The sequence below is a fragment of the Silene latifolia genome, chromosome 9, assembly GCF_048544455.1.
Source record: "Silene latifolia isolate original U9 population chromosome 9, ASM4854445v1, whole genome shotgun sequence".
NCBI classification, from domain to species: Eukaryota; Viridiplantae; Streptophyta; class Magnoliopsida; order Caryophyllales; family Caryophyllaceae; genus Silene; species Silene latifolia.
Window position 1 is genome coordinate 44,733,168 of NC_133534.1, and position 18,843 is coordinate 44,752,010.

Consider the following 18,843-nt stretch of genomic DNA (forward strand, 5'->3'; position numbering starts at 1 on the left):
TTTTGGTTTTCTAACTGCGGTTGGTGAAATCAATCGTTTAATTATTAGGCAAGGTCGTCTAATATTAAGCACCCCAGTTTGTATAATTCAAGGTCGAATTTGTGCAATCATATCTTTAATTTTTATTTTCTTTTTAATTATAAACATAAAACCCACAAAAAAGTGTTTTATTTATATATTTCCACTTTGTGGAAACCATAAAATATTTAACGCTTCCGCTAATGTATCATCTGGTATCAGAGCTTCGGCTCTTGATTTCCTAACCAAGTGATAATGGTGAACGGTGACGAAGATGCAAATGGAAGGCGTGATAGGGAGATTGTTGTCCTTCTTGAAAACTTCCATTCGCAAGCTACAGTCTTAGAAGAATTACGAGACTTGATCCTCAAGGATCGTAGTAGTAGATCACCTCCACGACATTACGAAGAACCAAGGCGCAATGTCGATGATCTCAAAGTAAATGAATTGCCAGAATTCAATGGAGGAACAGATCCGGAAAATTATTTGGAGTGGGAACGTAAGATTGAACGTATGTTTGAATTTAAAGATCTCAACGATGAAAAATGCTGCAAGTATGCTATCTTAAAGCTTGTGAGAAATGCATCACTTTGGTATGAGAATTTAAAAATTCAAAGAGCACGTGAAAACAAAGAAAAGATAAATTCTTGGGAGACCTTAAAACGCAAATTGCGTAAAAGGTATGTTCCAAAAAATTACACACAAGATCTTTATCGAAGGGCTGCTGATTTGGTTCAAGGATCTTTAAGTGTGCATGAATACATTTCTGAATTTGAGAAATTTACTATGATGTGTGATGTGAATGAACCAGAAGAACAAAAGATGGCACGATTTATGAGAGGCTTAAATCAACCTATTGCAAATGTAGTCGATATGTATCCATATGTTTCTTTTGATGATCTATGTTCATTATCTCTTAAAGTTGAGAAACAACAAAAAACTGCTCGTACCGCTTCATTTCGTACTAAAAGCACAACTTGGAGTAAGAATGAAGGTATATCAAAATTTGGAGGTTCTGGCTCGAGTTCTAAACCTCAATTACCACCCAAACCAGAAGCTGGTAGTTCACATGCAAAGGGTAAAGAGCGTGACTTGAGTAAAATTCGTTGTTTTAAATGTCAAGGCTTTGGTCACTATCAAAGCGAGTGCCCAAACAAACATATTGTTACTTTACGTGATGCAATTGAAATAAGGGATGAGATATATGAAGAATTAGAAGAAGAGGAAGAAAAAGAAGTTGAAACAGATGAGGAAATTGAAACTGAGGGATTTGAGGCTCCTATTGGAGGGGAGTCTTTGGTAATTAGACGCTCTTTACATGCCAAACTTGAACCTATTGATACTGAACAAAGGGAGCAACTTTTTCACACTCGATGTCTTGTAAAAGATAAATGGTGTAATGTGATAATTGATGGGGGAAGCTGCACAAATGTTGCTTCAACTGAAATAGTGAACAAGCTGTTTTTGAACACTCATAATCATCCCAAACCTTATAAACTTCATTGGTTGAATGATGGTAATGAGGTAAAAGTAACAAAACAAACTCTTGTGAATTTTGCTATGGGTTCTTACGAAGATGAAATATTGTGTGATGTGGTGCCTATGGATGCTTGTCATCTCTTATTAGGTCGTCCTTGGCAATCTGACCGTGATGTCACTCACAGGGGACGCTCTAATGTGTATTCCTTATTGGTTGTTGGTAAGAAAATCAAATTGAAACCTATGTCTCCTAAAGACATAAGAACCACTATGAGTAAGAGTAAGAAACCAGGCTTAATAAGAATTGCAAGTGCTAAAGATTTTGACAGGGAATTGAATAAAGGAGGCCAAGTTTTCGCTATTTTTGTCAAAGAGGGAGAAAATGAAAAAAATAGTTCTTTGGAGGTGCAACCTTTACTCCAACTCCTGATGGAGAAATTTCATGATGTATTTCCGGAAGATATACCACCAGGCCTTCCACCAATGAGAGGAATTGAGCATCAAATTGATTTGATTCCCGGTGCTGCATTACCTAACAAAGCACCTTATAGATGCAATCCCGATGAGACAAAGGAGTTACAAAGGCAAATTGAGGAACTTATGGAGCGTGGTTATGTGCGAGAAAGTTTAAGTCCGTGTGCAGTACCTGCACTTCTTGTTCCAAAGAAAGACGGTATGTGGCGTATGTGTATTGATAGTAGAGCTGTCAATAATATTACTATCAAATATCGTTTTCCTATTTCTCGTTTGGATGATATGGTTGATGAATTACATGGGTCAGTTATATTTTCCAAGATTGATTTGCGTAGTGGCTATCACCAAATCAGAATGCGTGAAGGAGACGAATGGAAAACCGCCTTTAAGATAAAGCAGGGTTTATATGAGTGGTTGGTTATGCCATTTTGGCTTACTAACGCACGTAGCACATTTATGCGATTGATGAATGAGGTATTGAGATCTTTCATTGGTAAATTTGTTGTGGTTTACCTTGATGATATCCTTGTGTACAGCAAAAATACGGAAGAACGCTTGAACCATTTGCAGCAAGTGTTTGAAGTCTTAAGGAATCAAAAATTATATGCCAAGTTGGAGAAATGTAGTTTTATGGTGCCTAGTGTTGTATTTCTTGGATATGTGGTATCGAAAGATGGAGTTGCCGTTGACCAATCAAAAGTTGAAGTTATTCGTTCATGGCCTACACCAACAAATGTGACAGAAGTAAGATCATTTCATGGTTTAGCTTCTTTTTATCGTCGATTTATTCGCAATTTTAGCACTATTATGAGTCCTATAACTGAATGTTTAAAGAAAGGATCATTTGGATGGAACGACCAAGCTCAACGCGCATTTGATGAGCTAAAGCGAAAGTTATGTGAAACACCTATCCTAGCATTACCTGATTTTTCTAATCCATTTGAAGTTGAATGTGACGCTAGTGGAGTGGGTATTGGAGCTGTTTTGCTTCAAGGTGGACGCCCAATTGCTTACTTTTCTGAAAAACTTGGTGGAGCAAGATGCAATTATTCGACATATGATAAGGAATTTTACGCAATTGTGAGAGCTCTTGATCATTGGAGTCATTATTTGAGGCCTAATCATTTTATGTTACATTCTGATCATGAAGCATTGAAACATATAAATGGCCAACACAAGCTTAACTCACACCATGCTAAGTGGGTTGAATTTTTGCAGTCCTTTAATTTTTCATCAAAATATAAGGATGGTAAAAGTAATGTCGTCGTTGATGCATTGTCTAGGCGTTATACGCTCCTGACTACACTTAATGTGAAACTTCTTGGATTTAAGATGTTAAAAGCTTACTACAAGAACGACGTGGATTTTGCTGATATTGTTTCTACACATAAACATGGTGTTCTGAAAGACTACTCGCTACAAGATGATTTTCTTTTTAAAAGGAACCGCTTGTGTGTTCCTAAATGTCCAGTTCGTGAGTTATTAGTACGAGAAGCTCATAGAGGAGGTGTTGCAGGTCACTTTGGTGTTTCTAAAACACTTAATATTTTACATGAACATTTTTATTGGCCGAAGATGCAGGGAGATGTTCAAAGTTTAATTGCTAAATGTGTTACATGTCAAATGGCTAAGAGCAAATTCACACCTGGAGAGTATTTTCCATTGCCTATTCCCAAGCATCCATGGGAAGATATTTCGATGGATTTCATTGTTGCTCACCCTAGGACACCAAGAGGGAAGGATGCAATTATGGTGGTTGTCGATCGATTTTCTAAAATGGCTCATTTCATTGCTTGCCATAAAACTGATGATGCCTCACATGTTGCTGATTTGTATTTTCGCGAGATAGTTCGTTTACATGGGATACCTAAAACCATTGTTTTTGATTGAGACTCTAAGTTTTTGAGCTATTTCAGGAATACTCTATGGAGAATGTTGGGTACCAAGTTATTATTTAGTACTTCACACCACCCGCAAACGGATGGGCAAACTGAAGTTACTAACCGAATTTTGGGTACTTTGCTTCGAGGTTTGGTGAGTAAAACACAAAGGGATTGGGATTTAAAGTTAGCTCATGCTGAGTTTGCTTATAACAGGTCACCTACATTTGCTACTAAGCATTCTCCATTTGAAGTTGTTTACGGTATTAATCCATATTTACCACTTGATTTAATTCCTTTGCCAAAAGATGAAATAATTCACAAGGATGCTGAGGCAAAACTAAAGTCTATGATGGAGTTACATGAACAAGTCCGCAAGAGAATTGAGGTTGTTAATGAAACATACAAGAGAAAATCTAACAAGCACCGAAAGCCCAAAGTGTTCGATAATGGTGATTTGGTTTTGTTACATCTTAGAAAAGAAAGATTTCCAAGTAAAAGGAAAAACAAGTTAATGTTAGGTTCATATACCTATTATTAGACTCCTCTAATAATGAACTAATTAACTTATTAATTATTTGTTCTTTAGATCTAGTGCATGCATAACAAAATGAAAGATTTATAAGAAGAACAATGTTCCTTACATTGTTAGGTGTTTCGAAATAATGGGCACAAGTAAGGTCACCTTCCTTCACTTGTTCTTGAGCTAAATATGATGGATGATCCTCCTAAGACTCCAAGTATAGAAGTCACTCCAATAAATTGCACCCAAGATTAATCCCAAAAATTCCTACTAATATTAACTAGATATGTAGTAGAAATATTACCTTAATAATACTAATGTTCTTATATTACTACCTCTAGTAATAGATGATGAGTATTAGTATTGTAGAGAGTTTTTATGATCTTGCATGTGAGGAAAGTTTAGAGAAAAAACAAGCAAAAGCATTAGCAAATTTTTGAGCAACAAATGCTCTCCTTTAAAGACCAAAACCGGTGGCCTCCTTATGGTAGAAATCTTTTGCTTTTGTTTTTTAGCTCTTGTAAAGTCTAGGTAGAGAGTAGGGAGCAATGGTGTAAGAAGTAGTATGAAAAGCCTTGTGTGATATGTCACTATCACACAATAACCAACACCTACAAAAGACAAATGAGCATCTCTTGTGCTCTTAATATGACCGAAATATTGGACTTGATTTGGTCCATTTTTGCATTTTGTCATTTGTCCCACAAATGCTTATAAGTCATATGTTGACTATCTTACATAATTAATTATTAATGTAATCATTTAACACTTAAATATTAAAATTAATAATATAATATACACTCCACATTTTGAGTAGTATACTACCATTATATCAACATATAATGGGTCCCATAATTACTAGTTGGTTAAAATTACAACTTCTTGTAACTTTAAACAACTAATTACCTCTACCTCAAAACTTATATTAATACCTCAACTAATTTAGTAATTTAACACTTAATTACTAAATTAAATCTTATTTAATCACATTATAATAAGACGCAAAATTGCACTCCCATAATTAAGGAATTAATTAATCTGTATCGCATACAATTAATTAAATATCTATTTGGGCCTCATCCTATAGGTGTGACCTAAAGGGATCAACTGACCACCACCGTCACACGACAGTAATGTCAAACTCTAGTTAGTCAATCATTACCGATTAATGACGGTCAGTCGACTGTATAAAGAATCATCCCTCACGTATTCATAGTATGAGATTTAATTATGATATTAAATCATGTGATCGCACTATTGTTGAGGACACATTTCCCAACAGTTAATGCCTCGAGCAGAAGGTCCACATAAAATTATTGAGCGTGTGAATGATAATGCTTACAAGTTAGAGTTACCAGGTGATTACGGTATTCATGCTACATTCAATGTTGGTGATTTATCTCCTTACTTAGATGATGGCGGTCTTGCAGAATTGAGGTCAATTCCTTTTCAAGAGGGAGAGGATGATGCGGGAGTAAGTGATCAATAATTATTTGACGTAAATGACAAAGAAGTTCTTTTAAGTACTACAATTAGACTTATTCATTTGGGGTGAATTCAAGTCTAAGTCATATTACGTTGATTAATGAGGATTATTTTAATGGACCAATCGCTTAATGAAAGTGATTGGAAAACTTCTTATCTTCTCAACATATTGTTGACATATTAAATAAAGTAGGGAGTTTCTTTAGTAATTCAAGTATGGGAGTTTACAAAACTTAAGATGTAGAGTTATCTCAGTGCAACGCATTTCAAGTTGGATGAAAACAGAAGGCTTATTCAATTGAGTTAATTGTGGTAACTCATGAAGTTTTAGTAATCTCGCAAGTTTATTTGAGATAAATAAATTACATATGTTAAATGTAATAAGTGTTGAACGTTTTCATGTTTACGTACATTCATTTCTTAAATCACTGTAAATAAGTGATGTTGTAATTGATTATAATCATCAAATTTTTAATACAAATTACACATTGAAGTTCTCGTTGAATTTTAATACAAGAGTTGAGAAGTAATTCAATTCTATTTTGGTTTTCTAGCTGCGGTTGGTGAAATCAATCGTTTAATTATTAGGTAAGGTCGTCTAATATTAAGCACCCCAGTTTGTATAAATTTAAGGTCGAATTTGTGCAATCATATCTTTAATTTTTATTTTCTTTTTAATTATAAACATAAAACCCACAAAAAAAGTGTTTTATTTATATATTTCCACTTTGTAGAAACCATAAAATATTTAACGCTTTCGCTAACGTATCAAGACTGTACAACACCTACAAGCCAACTTAGTTTCTTCCTATTCAACTATATGCATGGTCTAACAAGCCTTGAGTTAGTTTATATCTTACAGGTCTTGTTGAATGGGTAAGAGATTCATGCAAGGTTGTCAATCAAGCATTTCATCATGCATAACATGTGCATAAGTTGAAACTACAACAAGCAAGCATTCTTATGAAAACATATTAGATTAAGTATGGATCTACCCCCATGTTTAACTCCCTTAATCCCCCGTTAACCCTAGCTAGAACACTACTCACTCATGATCATGGTAAACATGCTAATAAGGGTGTTGATCATACTAACAAGGTTAAACATGTTGAATGAGTAAAGCAATAATTAATTAAGCAAAGGGTAAAAGAGATTATACCAACTTAAGGATTCCAAACAATAAGCAAAGAATAATAGAAGGACACTTGATGAATGATGAAGAGTTGTCAGTTCTTCAATAAACCCCAAATAGTTTTCAAATTACCCAACTAAATCTAAGAACACTTGAATGATTAAAGAGAGATTAAGATTTGATTAATATTGAATTGTGTGATTACAACTAATAAGCTCTACTAAAATAGATTAGGAATTGGTAAATTAACTTGATGATGAATCCCCTAACACAATAGGGTATTTATACTAAGTACAAGTATTAGGGTAACTAAGGGCTTAAATGACGATTAAGTCCCTAAGAAGGAGATTAACGCCTTGCAAGTCCTCAAGGAGCCTCACGACCTTTCTATAGGGACCCGCCCGTCCTGCTTACAGGATGCACGGGTTGAGCCTCGGGACGCCCGGTCTGAGCTTCAGGATGCTCGGGCAGCTCTGGGACGCCCAAATAATAGATCAGCATAGTTTCCTCTTCTTTGACTACCTTAAGATCCGTGGGGATCATTGAGGGGTCGTGGGGGTCTTCATCATTGCCCATTCTACTTGTTCTATCTACTTAGGCCTTTAGTATTGGTCTCCTCTTTGATGCTTGGTCGTTAGATGCGATCCATTTAGCTCCAAATTGCTCCTTAAATGCAAGGCTTGCATTCCTCTCCTACTAAGAACATAAAACCTCAAAGAATATGCAAAGTGGGAAGCTAAAGATAAGAAACGACCCTAATACATGCAAGAAAGCATAGGAACGAGGCTAGTTCGGGGATTAAAAGTGTGCAAATATGAGTCACATCACCTAGTGCAGCTGGCGCTCGACCTAGTGCAGTTGTCACTCGACCTAGTGGAAGTGACACTCGACCTAGTAGAGGTGGCACTCGACCTAGTGCCACCAGCACTCGACCGAGTGGCACTTCACTCGACCGAGTTCCCTATGGGCAGCAACCCAGAGCTCCTGTTGTGTGTCACTCGACAGAGTGGATGGTTCTTTAATATCCGCCTTGTTTGGGACCCGTTGACTGACCTTTTGACCATGTGAGACCCCTGGTAGGGATGGAGGAGGGAGTTATAACACATCCTTTACTGTATACTCGACCTAGTAAGGGTCACTCGACCAAGTAGCGGTGGTACTCGACCGAGTGCAGAGTACTCGGCCGAGTATGTTCCATACTCACCCGAGTACGCGTTCTGAGAGCGTGTTATTATATGACATAGAGGTTATGACTTAAACATATTTCCAAGATACATTTCATCCTTTCAAAACCTAATTCTCTCACTCTCTCTTCCAATCCTCTCATCTTTCTACCCAATCAAGATTTAACCTTAAACCACAATCCGGGAAGGGAGATAGCTATACTTGGAGTCATCGCCGCCGTCGGTGTTTGTTTGTTCTTCAAGGTAAGTTTATGGATATTTGGTTATTGTAAGTCAATCTTAATAGTCTATTAATAGGACATAATCGTGGTTGTAGGGTAAGATGCGGATTCTTGCTTTGCGTGATATGATTGATGCATTTTTATGGGATAGCGAAAAGGTAGGGTTTTCCTACTCAGTTTCAGTTCATGGCTATTTGTCTAATTGTATTATGTGGTTATCCTTGTGGTGGCTGTCTTGATGAGTTGATTCAGTTACGGTAATGAAATGGTGACGATGGTGAGGTTGTTGTTATTGGTATTTGATTGTAGAGCCATTGTCGGGAGATGGTCTTCACCCCCATGTTCGCTCCTTGTGGCTCCCGTCATAAGGGGGATGTGCACATTAATGATCTGGGTACGCTCGTTGCGATGAGAGGGGCTTAGGTGGCAAGGCTACGGTCTTCCACTGACGGTGTTGGTTACCGTTGCGATGGGAACCATTGAATATTATGTGGTTGGAGTGGTGGAGTTCGGTAATCGTTGGTTTGAGTTTATATTGTCTTGTTGAGTTACTTTTGTTCTACTGATCTTATTCTGTTACTGAGTGTGGTGTGGTTGTTGTGTTTCTTCTCTTGTCTATGTCTGCGATGATCCATTTGATATTGTCGGCAAATGGTAAGCAGTGAGACTTTTCAGGTTGCTATGGTCGCTGTCTCGTTGTAGCTGCTGGGTTGGAGATGTCGCATGACATAGAGTTGGCTTTGGTCGATAGTAGTTTTACCAGTTATATTTTCTTATAGTTGTCATAGTTTAGTTCTTCTTCTTTTGGTTTCCGCTGTAAGTTGTAAAAGATTATTAATTGTTCTTTTATGGTCTATTTGATATACTTACCTCGGGCAACCTAGATGGTAATGCCCTTACTTATTGGGGAAGGTCTTGCTAAGGCTCCTTGGTATGTGGGGGTGTTACAGGGTCACTCGACGGAGTGAACCGAGCACTCGACCGAGTGACCTGTCGCTATCTATTATTACGCGTGAAAGTTGTTGCATTGGGCCTTATCTTTTTAAACCCCCATTTTCATATTTCCTCTCATATTCTCTCTAAAATCTTATCCTCTTATCACTCTAAAATCCACAAATAATCCCCCCCCCCCCAAGCCTTATCCTAAAGATCGTGTGCATACTTTGAAGATTCACCTTCAAATCTTTATTCCTTCTCTTTGTTCATACCTTGTAAGTAATCTTTTCACTATTTCCTCTTTATTCTCTTGGTAGTAAGTAAATCCTAATTTTCTAGTATTTATACGATGAGATTTTAATTAGGGTGTGACTAATTAAGTGAGGTAATTAGAGGTTAATTAGTATTGTTCATGTTGTAGTAGTTATGGGTAATTATAATTAATATTAGTAATTAGTTGATGATAATAAGGGAATTTATACGGTACAATAGTTTGAGATGTATTGTGATAGTTATTTTGTAGTATTGTAGGATGAGGCGGTTTTATGAGACGGTCTTATGAGATGGATTTTGCTTATGTTGGTTTGCTTATGGAATATGCTAAAAGGTAGGTTATCCTACTCGATTTCGATAATGTGTATATTTGTTAGTGGGTCATTTGTCCTTGCTTGCATTGTATGAGTCGTATTACATATCGTATTGGTATTTGAGGATCTTAGCGAGTCTTAAATGTGGTCGGAAAATGCATTATAACATGATGTTGGTTTATGATGACTCGAGGGGTCGGGATATTTGAGGAATGGATATTCATGACATGTTTTTGAAGTGTAATGTGTCTCATAATTAGTCTTATTTTGATATGTTGTGTTGCTTGTTATATCATTGTTATTATCGTATATGTTGAGAATGTGGTGGTTGTTGAGAAGACGTAAGACGGTTGGGAGACCGTCTTACGCTTGAGTCGCCTCTCGGAGCTTCCCACTTCAAGAGAGATGTGCACATTAATGGCTTGAGTACGTAGGGACTCGTGTGGTTGAGGCACGGCGTATGGCATGAGATCCGGTTGGCTTCCGGACCCGGTACCACAGGCGTGTCCCGAGTACCTATTTGTGAGGTGTGGTGTCGTGGGTGTGTCCCTGGCACCGGTGTTGTTGTGGGTACGGCTGGGCGTGTCCCGGTACCGTTGTGGTGTTGTATAGTCATGGGTTATGCATTTGATTGGTATATTGCATACTTATATGTTACATTGTGTTCTATGTTTATTTATTGAAACTGGCATGTTTGGGTTGTGTGTAAATTGTCACCTATTTCCGGGGTGGCCTGTGTCGATCCATTTGATATTTCCGATCATAAGGGAGCATGTTGAGTACACGTTGATTTGGTATTACACGGGAGATGGGACGAGCTTCAGACTTGGAGTCGAGTCGCCATGAGATAGTTGACATAGTTTTCCTTAGAGAGTTGTAGTAGTATGACTTGTATTCTATACTATTCATTCATGACTATGTAATTCATTAAATACTTTATTTATATTAAATGTTTCTCAATTGTAACTCCGATTCACCGCCTCGGAAAACCGAGATGGTAACATCCTCTCATTACCTTGGTCGGGTAAGAAGGGGGTGTTATAAGTTGATTGTCATTTTGTGCAGGACGAAATTTTACAAGGCACTATCTCTACTAGTTACGTCCATACAAAGGCTTAAGTCGTGGATATCTTCACCAAGGCTCTTGGACGTACATCCTTTGACGAACTTCTCTCCAAGTTGGGCGCCTCGTCACTCCACGCTCCACCTGGGGGGGGGATAATAGAGATGTTGCTCTTACTCCTCAAAGAGCCGTTGCACAACATCTCCTCAAGGAAGGCAACAATCTCCGCTTTTCGTCTTTGTGTGTATTATAGCTGTTATATAATTATTTCCGTAAATATGTTATTCTCGATGTATTATATATAACGTTGCCTATTCTGTAAAGAGCAAGCAATCGAAATAACAATCATTCATATATTACCGATATACGAATTCCAATATGACCTGACCAACAAGTATCCGGTTACCTGGTATATTGTGAGATAAATAAAGGCGTAATTTAGATTATTCTGATGTAAAGTATAGTCTGGATTAAGAGGATGCATAGTTTGGATTATTATCACCAAATAACCCCTTCATTTAAACAACATAAGTTACCATTTGAGTCTATTGATATTTTACCATTTAAGATAACTGCATTTTGCAATAAATACAAACTAGTTTTGTGACCCGTGAAATTCACGGGTTCGGTTTAAGGATCGTTCATGCATTTTCTTCTTTAGTTTTTTGATGGTTTTTCCATTTTTCATTCGTGGTCTATCTTTATAATTATTTTAGTCGTTCATATTTTAGGTATGTTTTACTGAGCTAGAAAATGAGTCGTTTCTATGAATCGATAACAAAAATAAAGTTGACACATGAGACCCTACACGATATCTCATACTAATATACTCATATTTTATAAAAGTAAAAGATTGAGCTTTTAAAGAGGATGATGAATTTGAATTTATGGCAATATAATGAAAGAGTTAAAAAGTTATAAAAAATGGAAAGACACACAAAGCATTTGTGTAGGGTTCTAACTATTGTAACTAGTTTTAATGCCCGTGCAAAAGCACGGGCCCGTAGAAAGAATTGCTTTTTAAAATTAGACTATTGATTATAGTGTGAATCATTGTATATTTTTTCTTGTTTTATTTATTAAATAAGTTTTATATTGGTCCCTCCATTTTGGTTAATACGGAGTAATAACATAATTTGAAGTTTTTTGACAATATTTTTTTCACATATTCTGCAGTGCTTGCTTTATTACTCTAAATTATGCTACTTCTCAACTTATTGCATTAGAAGATGGAGAACCTCGATATAATGAAGTTTTTATTAGAGAATTTAATGGTTGGATTGGGATTGGATAACAAAGAGGCATAATAGTTAGATGATCAAGGGGATTTCAAAGTGTACTTTTACAATGTATGCCCGCGTGTTTAATTTATGAATTTAAATTGCCACTTAAATCGTAGTACAAATAGATATAAGACTCGCTATAAGAGTAGAAGGAGATCATTGCTTAGTAGCTCAAAACATTACCATTTTTGTCCATAGGTATAAAGAAACAAAAACAAAAAATATGAGTAATTGTGTTTTTATCCTCACAATAAATAAGACCCGTTTTTATCTACACAAAAATCTTTGTAAGGTCTTAAGGTGAGTCACTCACCCTCAGATTTTTCTACACTATAACTTCAGACGCTTCTTCATACCTGGTTAATCTTAGTCTTACACATATACTTTAAGTAAATGAAGAGAGATAAAAAAAAAAGTAGAGAATGCATATCTTAATTCTTGTGCATATAGACAAAACGTCATATAATCAAAATTGGAGGGAGTAATAAGTATCTAAAAAATGAAAAGACTCAGAAAATGAGAACACATTTTTCAATCAAAAATGGAGGGAGTATTTTTACGACAACAAAATTAATAATATGATTCGTAATTGTTATCAAATTACTTATCCATTAAAATTAAAAGTAGAACAATTGCTTATAGAATCATATGGAGATGAATCAAAATTCACAATGCTCCAAATAATAATGGTTGTCCATTTTAAATTTTTTTGAATGTCTACAAGATGATGTATGAGTAATTAGTAATGTTTATGTTTAATAATGTTCATAATATTTAATTTAAATGATTTATTTGTTTTGTGTTTTGTATGTTTATAGGAAAATAAAGAACTCAGTTTTTCTTAGGCTAATTTTACTTACCAATACATAAAAATTGCTACCTCATTAATGATACAATAAACCTTGTAATTAAGAATCTGAACACAAATGTGAGGGATAATGGTCGTTTTAATTGCAAAATGAAATCGAATTCAACATTCTTATTCAATCAACCTTAGCAAAAGTTGCCATCTATTAATCGTTGACAAAATAACAAAACCAAAGTCACTAAACAAAAGGAGGGCCAAATGGATTGACGATGGCAATACTCGGGATATGCAGAAGGTATATAACATTTTATTTTATTTTTGGGTAGAAATTAAAGTCCACTTACAATAAAAACGGACTATCTTAACAAACAACATGTAAACTTGTCATATGTCTTATCATCATGTATCTCATATCTGCAAAATCATAAAAACTCCATAAGAGACATGTAAATGAATAATTATTTCTTAAACAATAGAATGCCAAAATATCAAAAATGTTACATTTTATTTGCTTTTGGGTAGAAAAGTCCACATACTATATAAATGGACTCTCTAAACAAACATCCCTGTAAACTCGCTCGTTTGTCTTATCATCATGTATCTCATATCCGCAAAGTCATAAAAACTTCATAAGAGAGAGACATGTAAATGAATAATTATTTCTTAAACAATAAAATGCCAAAATATCAAAAATGTTACATTTTATTTGCTTTTGGGTAGAAAAGTCCACATACTATATAAATGGACTCTCTAAACAAACATCCTGTAAACTCGTCGTTTGTCTTATCATCATGTATCTCATATCTGCAAAGTCATAAAAACTTCATAAGAGACATGTAAATGAATAATTATTTATTTAACAATAGAATGCCAAAATATCAAAAGTCAAAGCATTTTTATTGATAAACGTATATTCATCGACCTAAATTAACATATAATAATGCATAGCTTATTCAAAACAAAAAAAATATAAATACATCTAAGTTGCTATAAAATAGATAGATCAATAATCAAGAAAAATATTAGCAACATCTATGGGAGTTAGTGGAAAAAATTAGGAAAAATTCATACTTTATAATAAAGACATATGAATATCTCTTCCTATTCCCTTAATAGTGAAAAATAAAATGAGTAAATTAAAGTGTCTTAATGGGGTTAATTATATCAAATTATTAATGACATTATTTATATGGTTCATGACTCTAAGCTTTTCACTATGTTGATATTCCATTAGTCTTAATGTTGGAATTGATGATGATATACACAATTAATTTAAGAATAATGATGATATACTTTAATTTTCTTTAACTTATATGTTACAAAATATATAATGATACTTTTGTAAAGAATTTTAGTAAATTTAATATTTATGTGAAAGGGTTAGTGTATTAGTTCTACATGGTTGTGAAGTGACATCATACATAGCTAAAAAAAATGAAAAATCTCATAAATTAAGTACCCAATATGCTTTCTATTTTTTTTTTTTTTTGAAAGAAGTCTTTTAATATTATTGTATAAAGGATAAAAGAATCAAGGGATCAAAGTGTACGTGTAATGGTGAGATAATCAATACTACAAATTAAGATATTATGAAAATGCCACATGAAATAACATTTAATGGTTATGAAAATAGAAAATCTCATTAATTAAACACTCAACATGTCGTCCAATTTTTTATTTTGAAGGAATTTTTTAATATTATTGTATATGAAAATGTCAGATGCAATAAAATTCAATGTTTTTAAGTAGTCTTTTAACTATATTGTATAGGTTTAATCATGATTTTATGATTTCAAAAAAAATATTAATAAACCTTATAGAGAGTTTTAACAAAATAACTCTAAAATAACCTTAATATTAACCAATATAAATTAATAGAATTTAACTATGATAATCCTATATGACAAAAAATTTAATGTGTTAAGTTGCTTTTTAACTATATAGTATAGATAGATAAATAAATTTAGTACGGAGTAGTAGACTAAAATGTGTAGGAATTAATGTGTGAGTTGTGATGTGTATTTTAATTTAATGCTAAAGCCATGTGGATTTTAATTTAATACTAATGCCATGTGTAATTTAATTTAATGCTTTTATCTAACCTTTCTACCCAAAAGCAAAAGCACGGGCCCGTAGAAAGAATTGCTTTTTAAAATTAGACTATTGATTATAGTGTGAATCATTGTATATTTTTTCTTGTTTTATTTATTAAATAAGTTTTATATTGGTCCCTCCATTTTGGTTAATACGGAGTAATAACATAATTTGAAGTTTTTTGACAATATTTTTTTCACATATTCTCGAGTGCTTGCTTTATTACTCTAAATTATGCTACTTCTCAACTTATTGGATTAGAAGATGGAGAACCTCGATATAATGAAGTTTTTATTAGAGAATTTAATGGTTGGATTGGGATTGGATAACAAAGAGGCATAATAGTTAGATGATCAAGGGGATTTCAAAGTGTACTTTTACAATGTATGCCCGCGTGTTTAATTTATGAATTTAAATTGCCACTTAAATCGTAGTACAAATAGATATAAGACTCGCTATAAGAGTAGAAGGAGATCATTGCTTAGTAGCTCAAAACATTACCATTTTTGTCCATAGGTATAAAGAAACAAAAACAAAAAATATGAGTAATTGTGTTTTTATCCTCACAATAAATAAGACCCGTTTTTATCTACACAAAATACTGTAAGGTCTTAAGGTGAGTCACTCACCCTCAGATTTTTCTACACTATAACTTCAGACGCTTCTTCATACCTGGTTAATCTTAGTCTTACACATATACTTTAAGTAAATGAAGAGAGATAAAAAAAAAGTAGAGAATGCATATCTTAATTCTTGTGCATATAGACAAAACGTCATATAATCAAAATTGGAGGGAGTAATAAGTATCTAAAAAATGAAAAGACTCAGAAAATGAGAACACATTTTTCAATCAAAAATGGAGGGAGTATTTTTACGACAACAAAATTAATAATATGATTCGTAATTGTTATCAAATTACTTATCCATTAAAATTAAAAGTAGAACAACTGCTTATAGAATCATATGGAGATGAATCAAAATTCACAATGCTCCAAATAATAATGGTTGTCCATTTTAAATTTTTTTGAATGTCTACAAGATGATGTATGAGTAATTAGTAATGTTTATGTTTAATAATGTTCATAATATTTAATTTAAATGATTTATTTGTTTTGTGTTTTGTATGTTTATAGGAAAATAAAGAACTCAGTTTTTCTTAGGCTAATTTTACTTACCAATACATAAAAATTGCTACCTCATTAATGATACAATAAACCTTGTAATTAAGAATCTGAACACAAATGTGAGGGATAATGGTCGTTTTAATTGCAAAATGAAATCGAATTCAACATTCTTATTCAATCAACCTTAGCAAAAGTTGCCATCTATTAATCGTTGACAAAATAACAAAACCAAAGTCACTAAACAAAAGGAGGGCCAAATGGATTGACGATGGCAATACTCGGGATATGCAGAAGGTATATAACATTTTATTTTATTTTTGGGTAGAAATTAAAGTCCACTTACAATAAAAACGGACTATCTTAACAAACAACATGTAAACTTGTCATATGTCTTATCATCATGTATCTCATATCTGCAAAATCATAAAAACTCCATAAGAGACATGTAAATGAATAATTATTTCTTAAACAATAGAATGCCAAAATATCAAAAATGTTACATTTTATTTGCTTTTGGGTAGAAAAGTCCACATACTATATAAATGGACTCTCTAAACAAACATCCTGTAAACTCGTCGTTTGTCTTATCATCATGTATCTCATATCTGCAAAGTCATAAAAACTTCATAAGAGACATGTAAATGAATAATTATTTCTTAAACAATAGAATGCCAAAATATCAAAAATGTTACATTTTATTTGCTTTTGGGTAGAAAAGTCCACATACTATATAAATGGACTCTCTAAACAAACATCCTGTAAACTCGTCGTTTGTCTTATCATCATGTATCTCATATCTGCAAAGTCATAAAAACTTCATAAGAGACATGTAAATGAATAATTATTTATTTAACAATAGAATGCCAAAATATCAAAAGTCAAAGCATTTTTATTGATAAACGTATATTCATCGACCTAAATTAACATATAATAATGCATAGCTTATTCAAAAAAAAAAATTATAAATACATCTAAATTGCTATAAAATAGATAGATCAATAATCAAGAAAAATATTAGCAACATCTATGGGAGTTAGTGGAAAAAATTAGGAAAAATTCATACTTTATAATAAAGACATATGAATGTCTCTTCCTATTCCCTTAATAGTGAAAAATAAAATGAGTAAATTAAAGTGTCTTAATGGGGTTAATTATATCAAATTATTAATGACATTATTTATATGGTTCATGACTCTAAGCTTTTCACTATGTTGATATTCCATTAGTCTTAATGTTGGAATTGATGATGATATACACAATTAATTTAAGAATAATGATGATATACTTTAATTTTCTTTAACTTATATGTTACAAAATATATAATGATACTTTTGTAAAGAATTTTAGTAAATTTAATATTTATGTGAAAGGGTTAGTGTATTAGTTCTACATGGTTGTGAAGTGACATCATACATAGCTAAAAAAAATGAAAAATCTCATAAATTAAGTACCCAATATGCTTTCTAATTTTTTTTTTTTTGAAAGAAGTCTTTTAATATTATTGTATAAAGGATAAAAGAATCAAGGGATCAAAGTGTACGTGTAATGGTGAGATAATCAATACTACAAATTAAGATATTATGAAAATGCCACATGAAATAACATTTAATGGTTATGAAAATAGAAAATCTCATTAATTAAACACTCAACATGTCGTCCAATTTTTTATTTTGAAGGAATTTTTTAATATTATTGTATATGAAAATGTCAGATGCAATAAAATTCAATGTTTTTAAGTAGTCTTTTAACTATATTGTATAGGTTTAATCATGATTTTATGATTTCAAAAAAAATATTAATAAACCTTATAGAGAGTTTTAACAAAATAACTCTAAAATAACCTTAATATTAACCAATATAAATTAATAGAATTTAACTATGATAATCCTATATGACAAAAAATTTAATGTGTTAAGTTGCTTTTTAACTATATAGTATAGATAGATAAATAAATTTAGTACGGAGTAGTAGACTAAAATGTGTAGGAATTAATGTGTGAGTTGTGATGTGTATTTTAAATTAATGCTAAAGCCATGTGGATTTTAATTTAATACTAATGCCATGTGTAATTTAATTTAATGCTTTTATCTAACCTTTCTACCCAAAAGCAAAAGCACGGGCCCGTAGAAAGAATTGCTTTTTAAAATTAGACTATTGATTATAGTGTGAATCATTGTATATTTTTTCTTGTTTTATTTATTAAATAAGTTTTATATTGGTCCCTCCATTTTGGTTAATACGGAGTAATAACATAATTTGAAGTTTTTTGACAATATTTTTTTCACATATTCTGCAGTGCTTGCTTTATTACTCTAAATTATGCTACTTCTCAACTTATTGCATTAGAAGATGGAGAACCTCGATATAATGAAGTTTTTATTAGAGAATTTAATGGTTGGATTGGGATTGGATAACAAAGAGGCATAATAGTTAGATGATCAAGGGGATTTCAAAGTGTACTTTTACAATGTATGCCCGCGTGTTTAATTTATGAATTTAAATTGCCACTTAAATCGTAGTACAAATAGATATAAGACTCGCTATAAGAGTAG

General features: G+C 33.1%; 1 long non-coding RNA gene across 1 annotated transcript; it reads right to left on the minus strand.

Annotated features, from left to right (window-relative positions):
• Positions 1 to 16,326: 16,326 nt before the first annotated feature.
• Positions 16,327 to 17,174, minus strand: LOC141602646 (uncharacterized). Its single transcript, XR_012524581.1, has 3 exons — positions 16,984 to 17,174; positions 16,792 to 16,896; positions 16,327 to 16,704 (listed from the first exon to the last, which is right to left on the minus strand). It is a non-coding gene; the product is annotated as an uncharacterized LOC141602646 (long non-coding RNA).
• Positions 17,175 to 18,843: the final 1,669 nt, after the last annotated feature.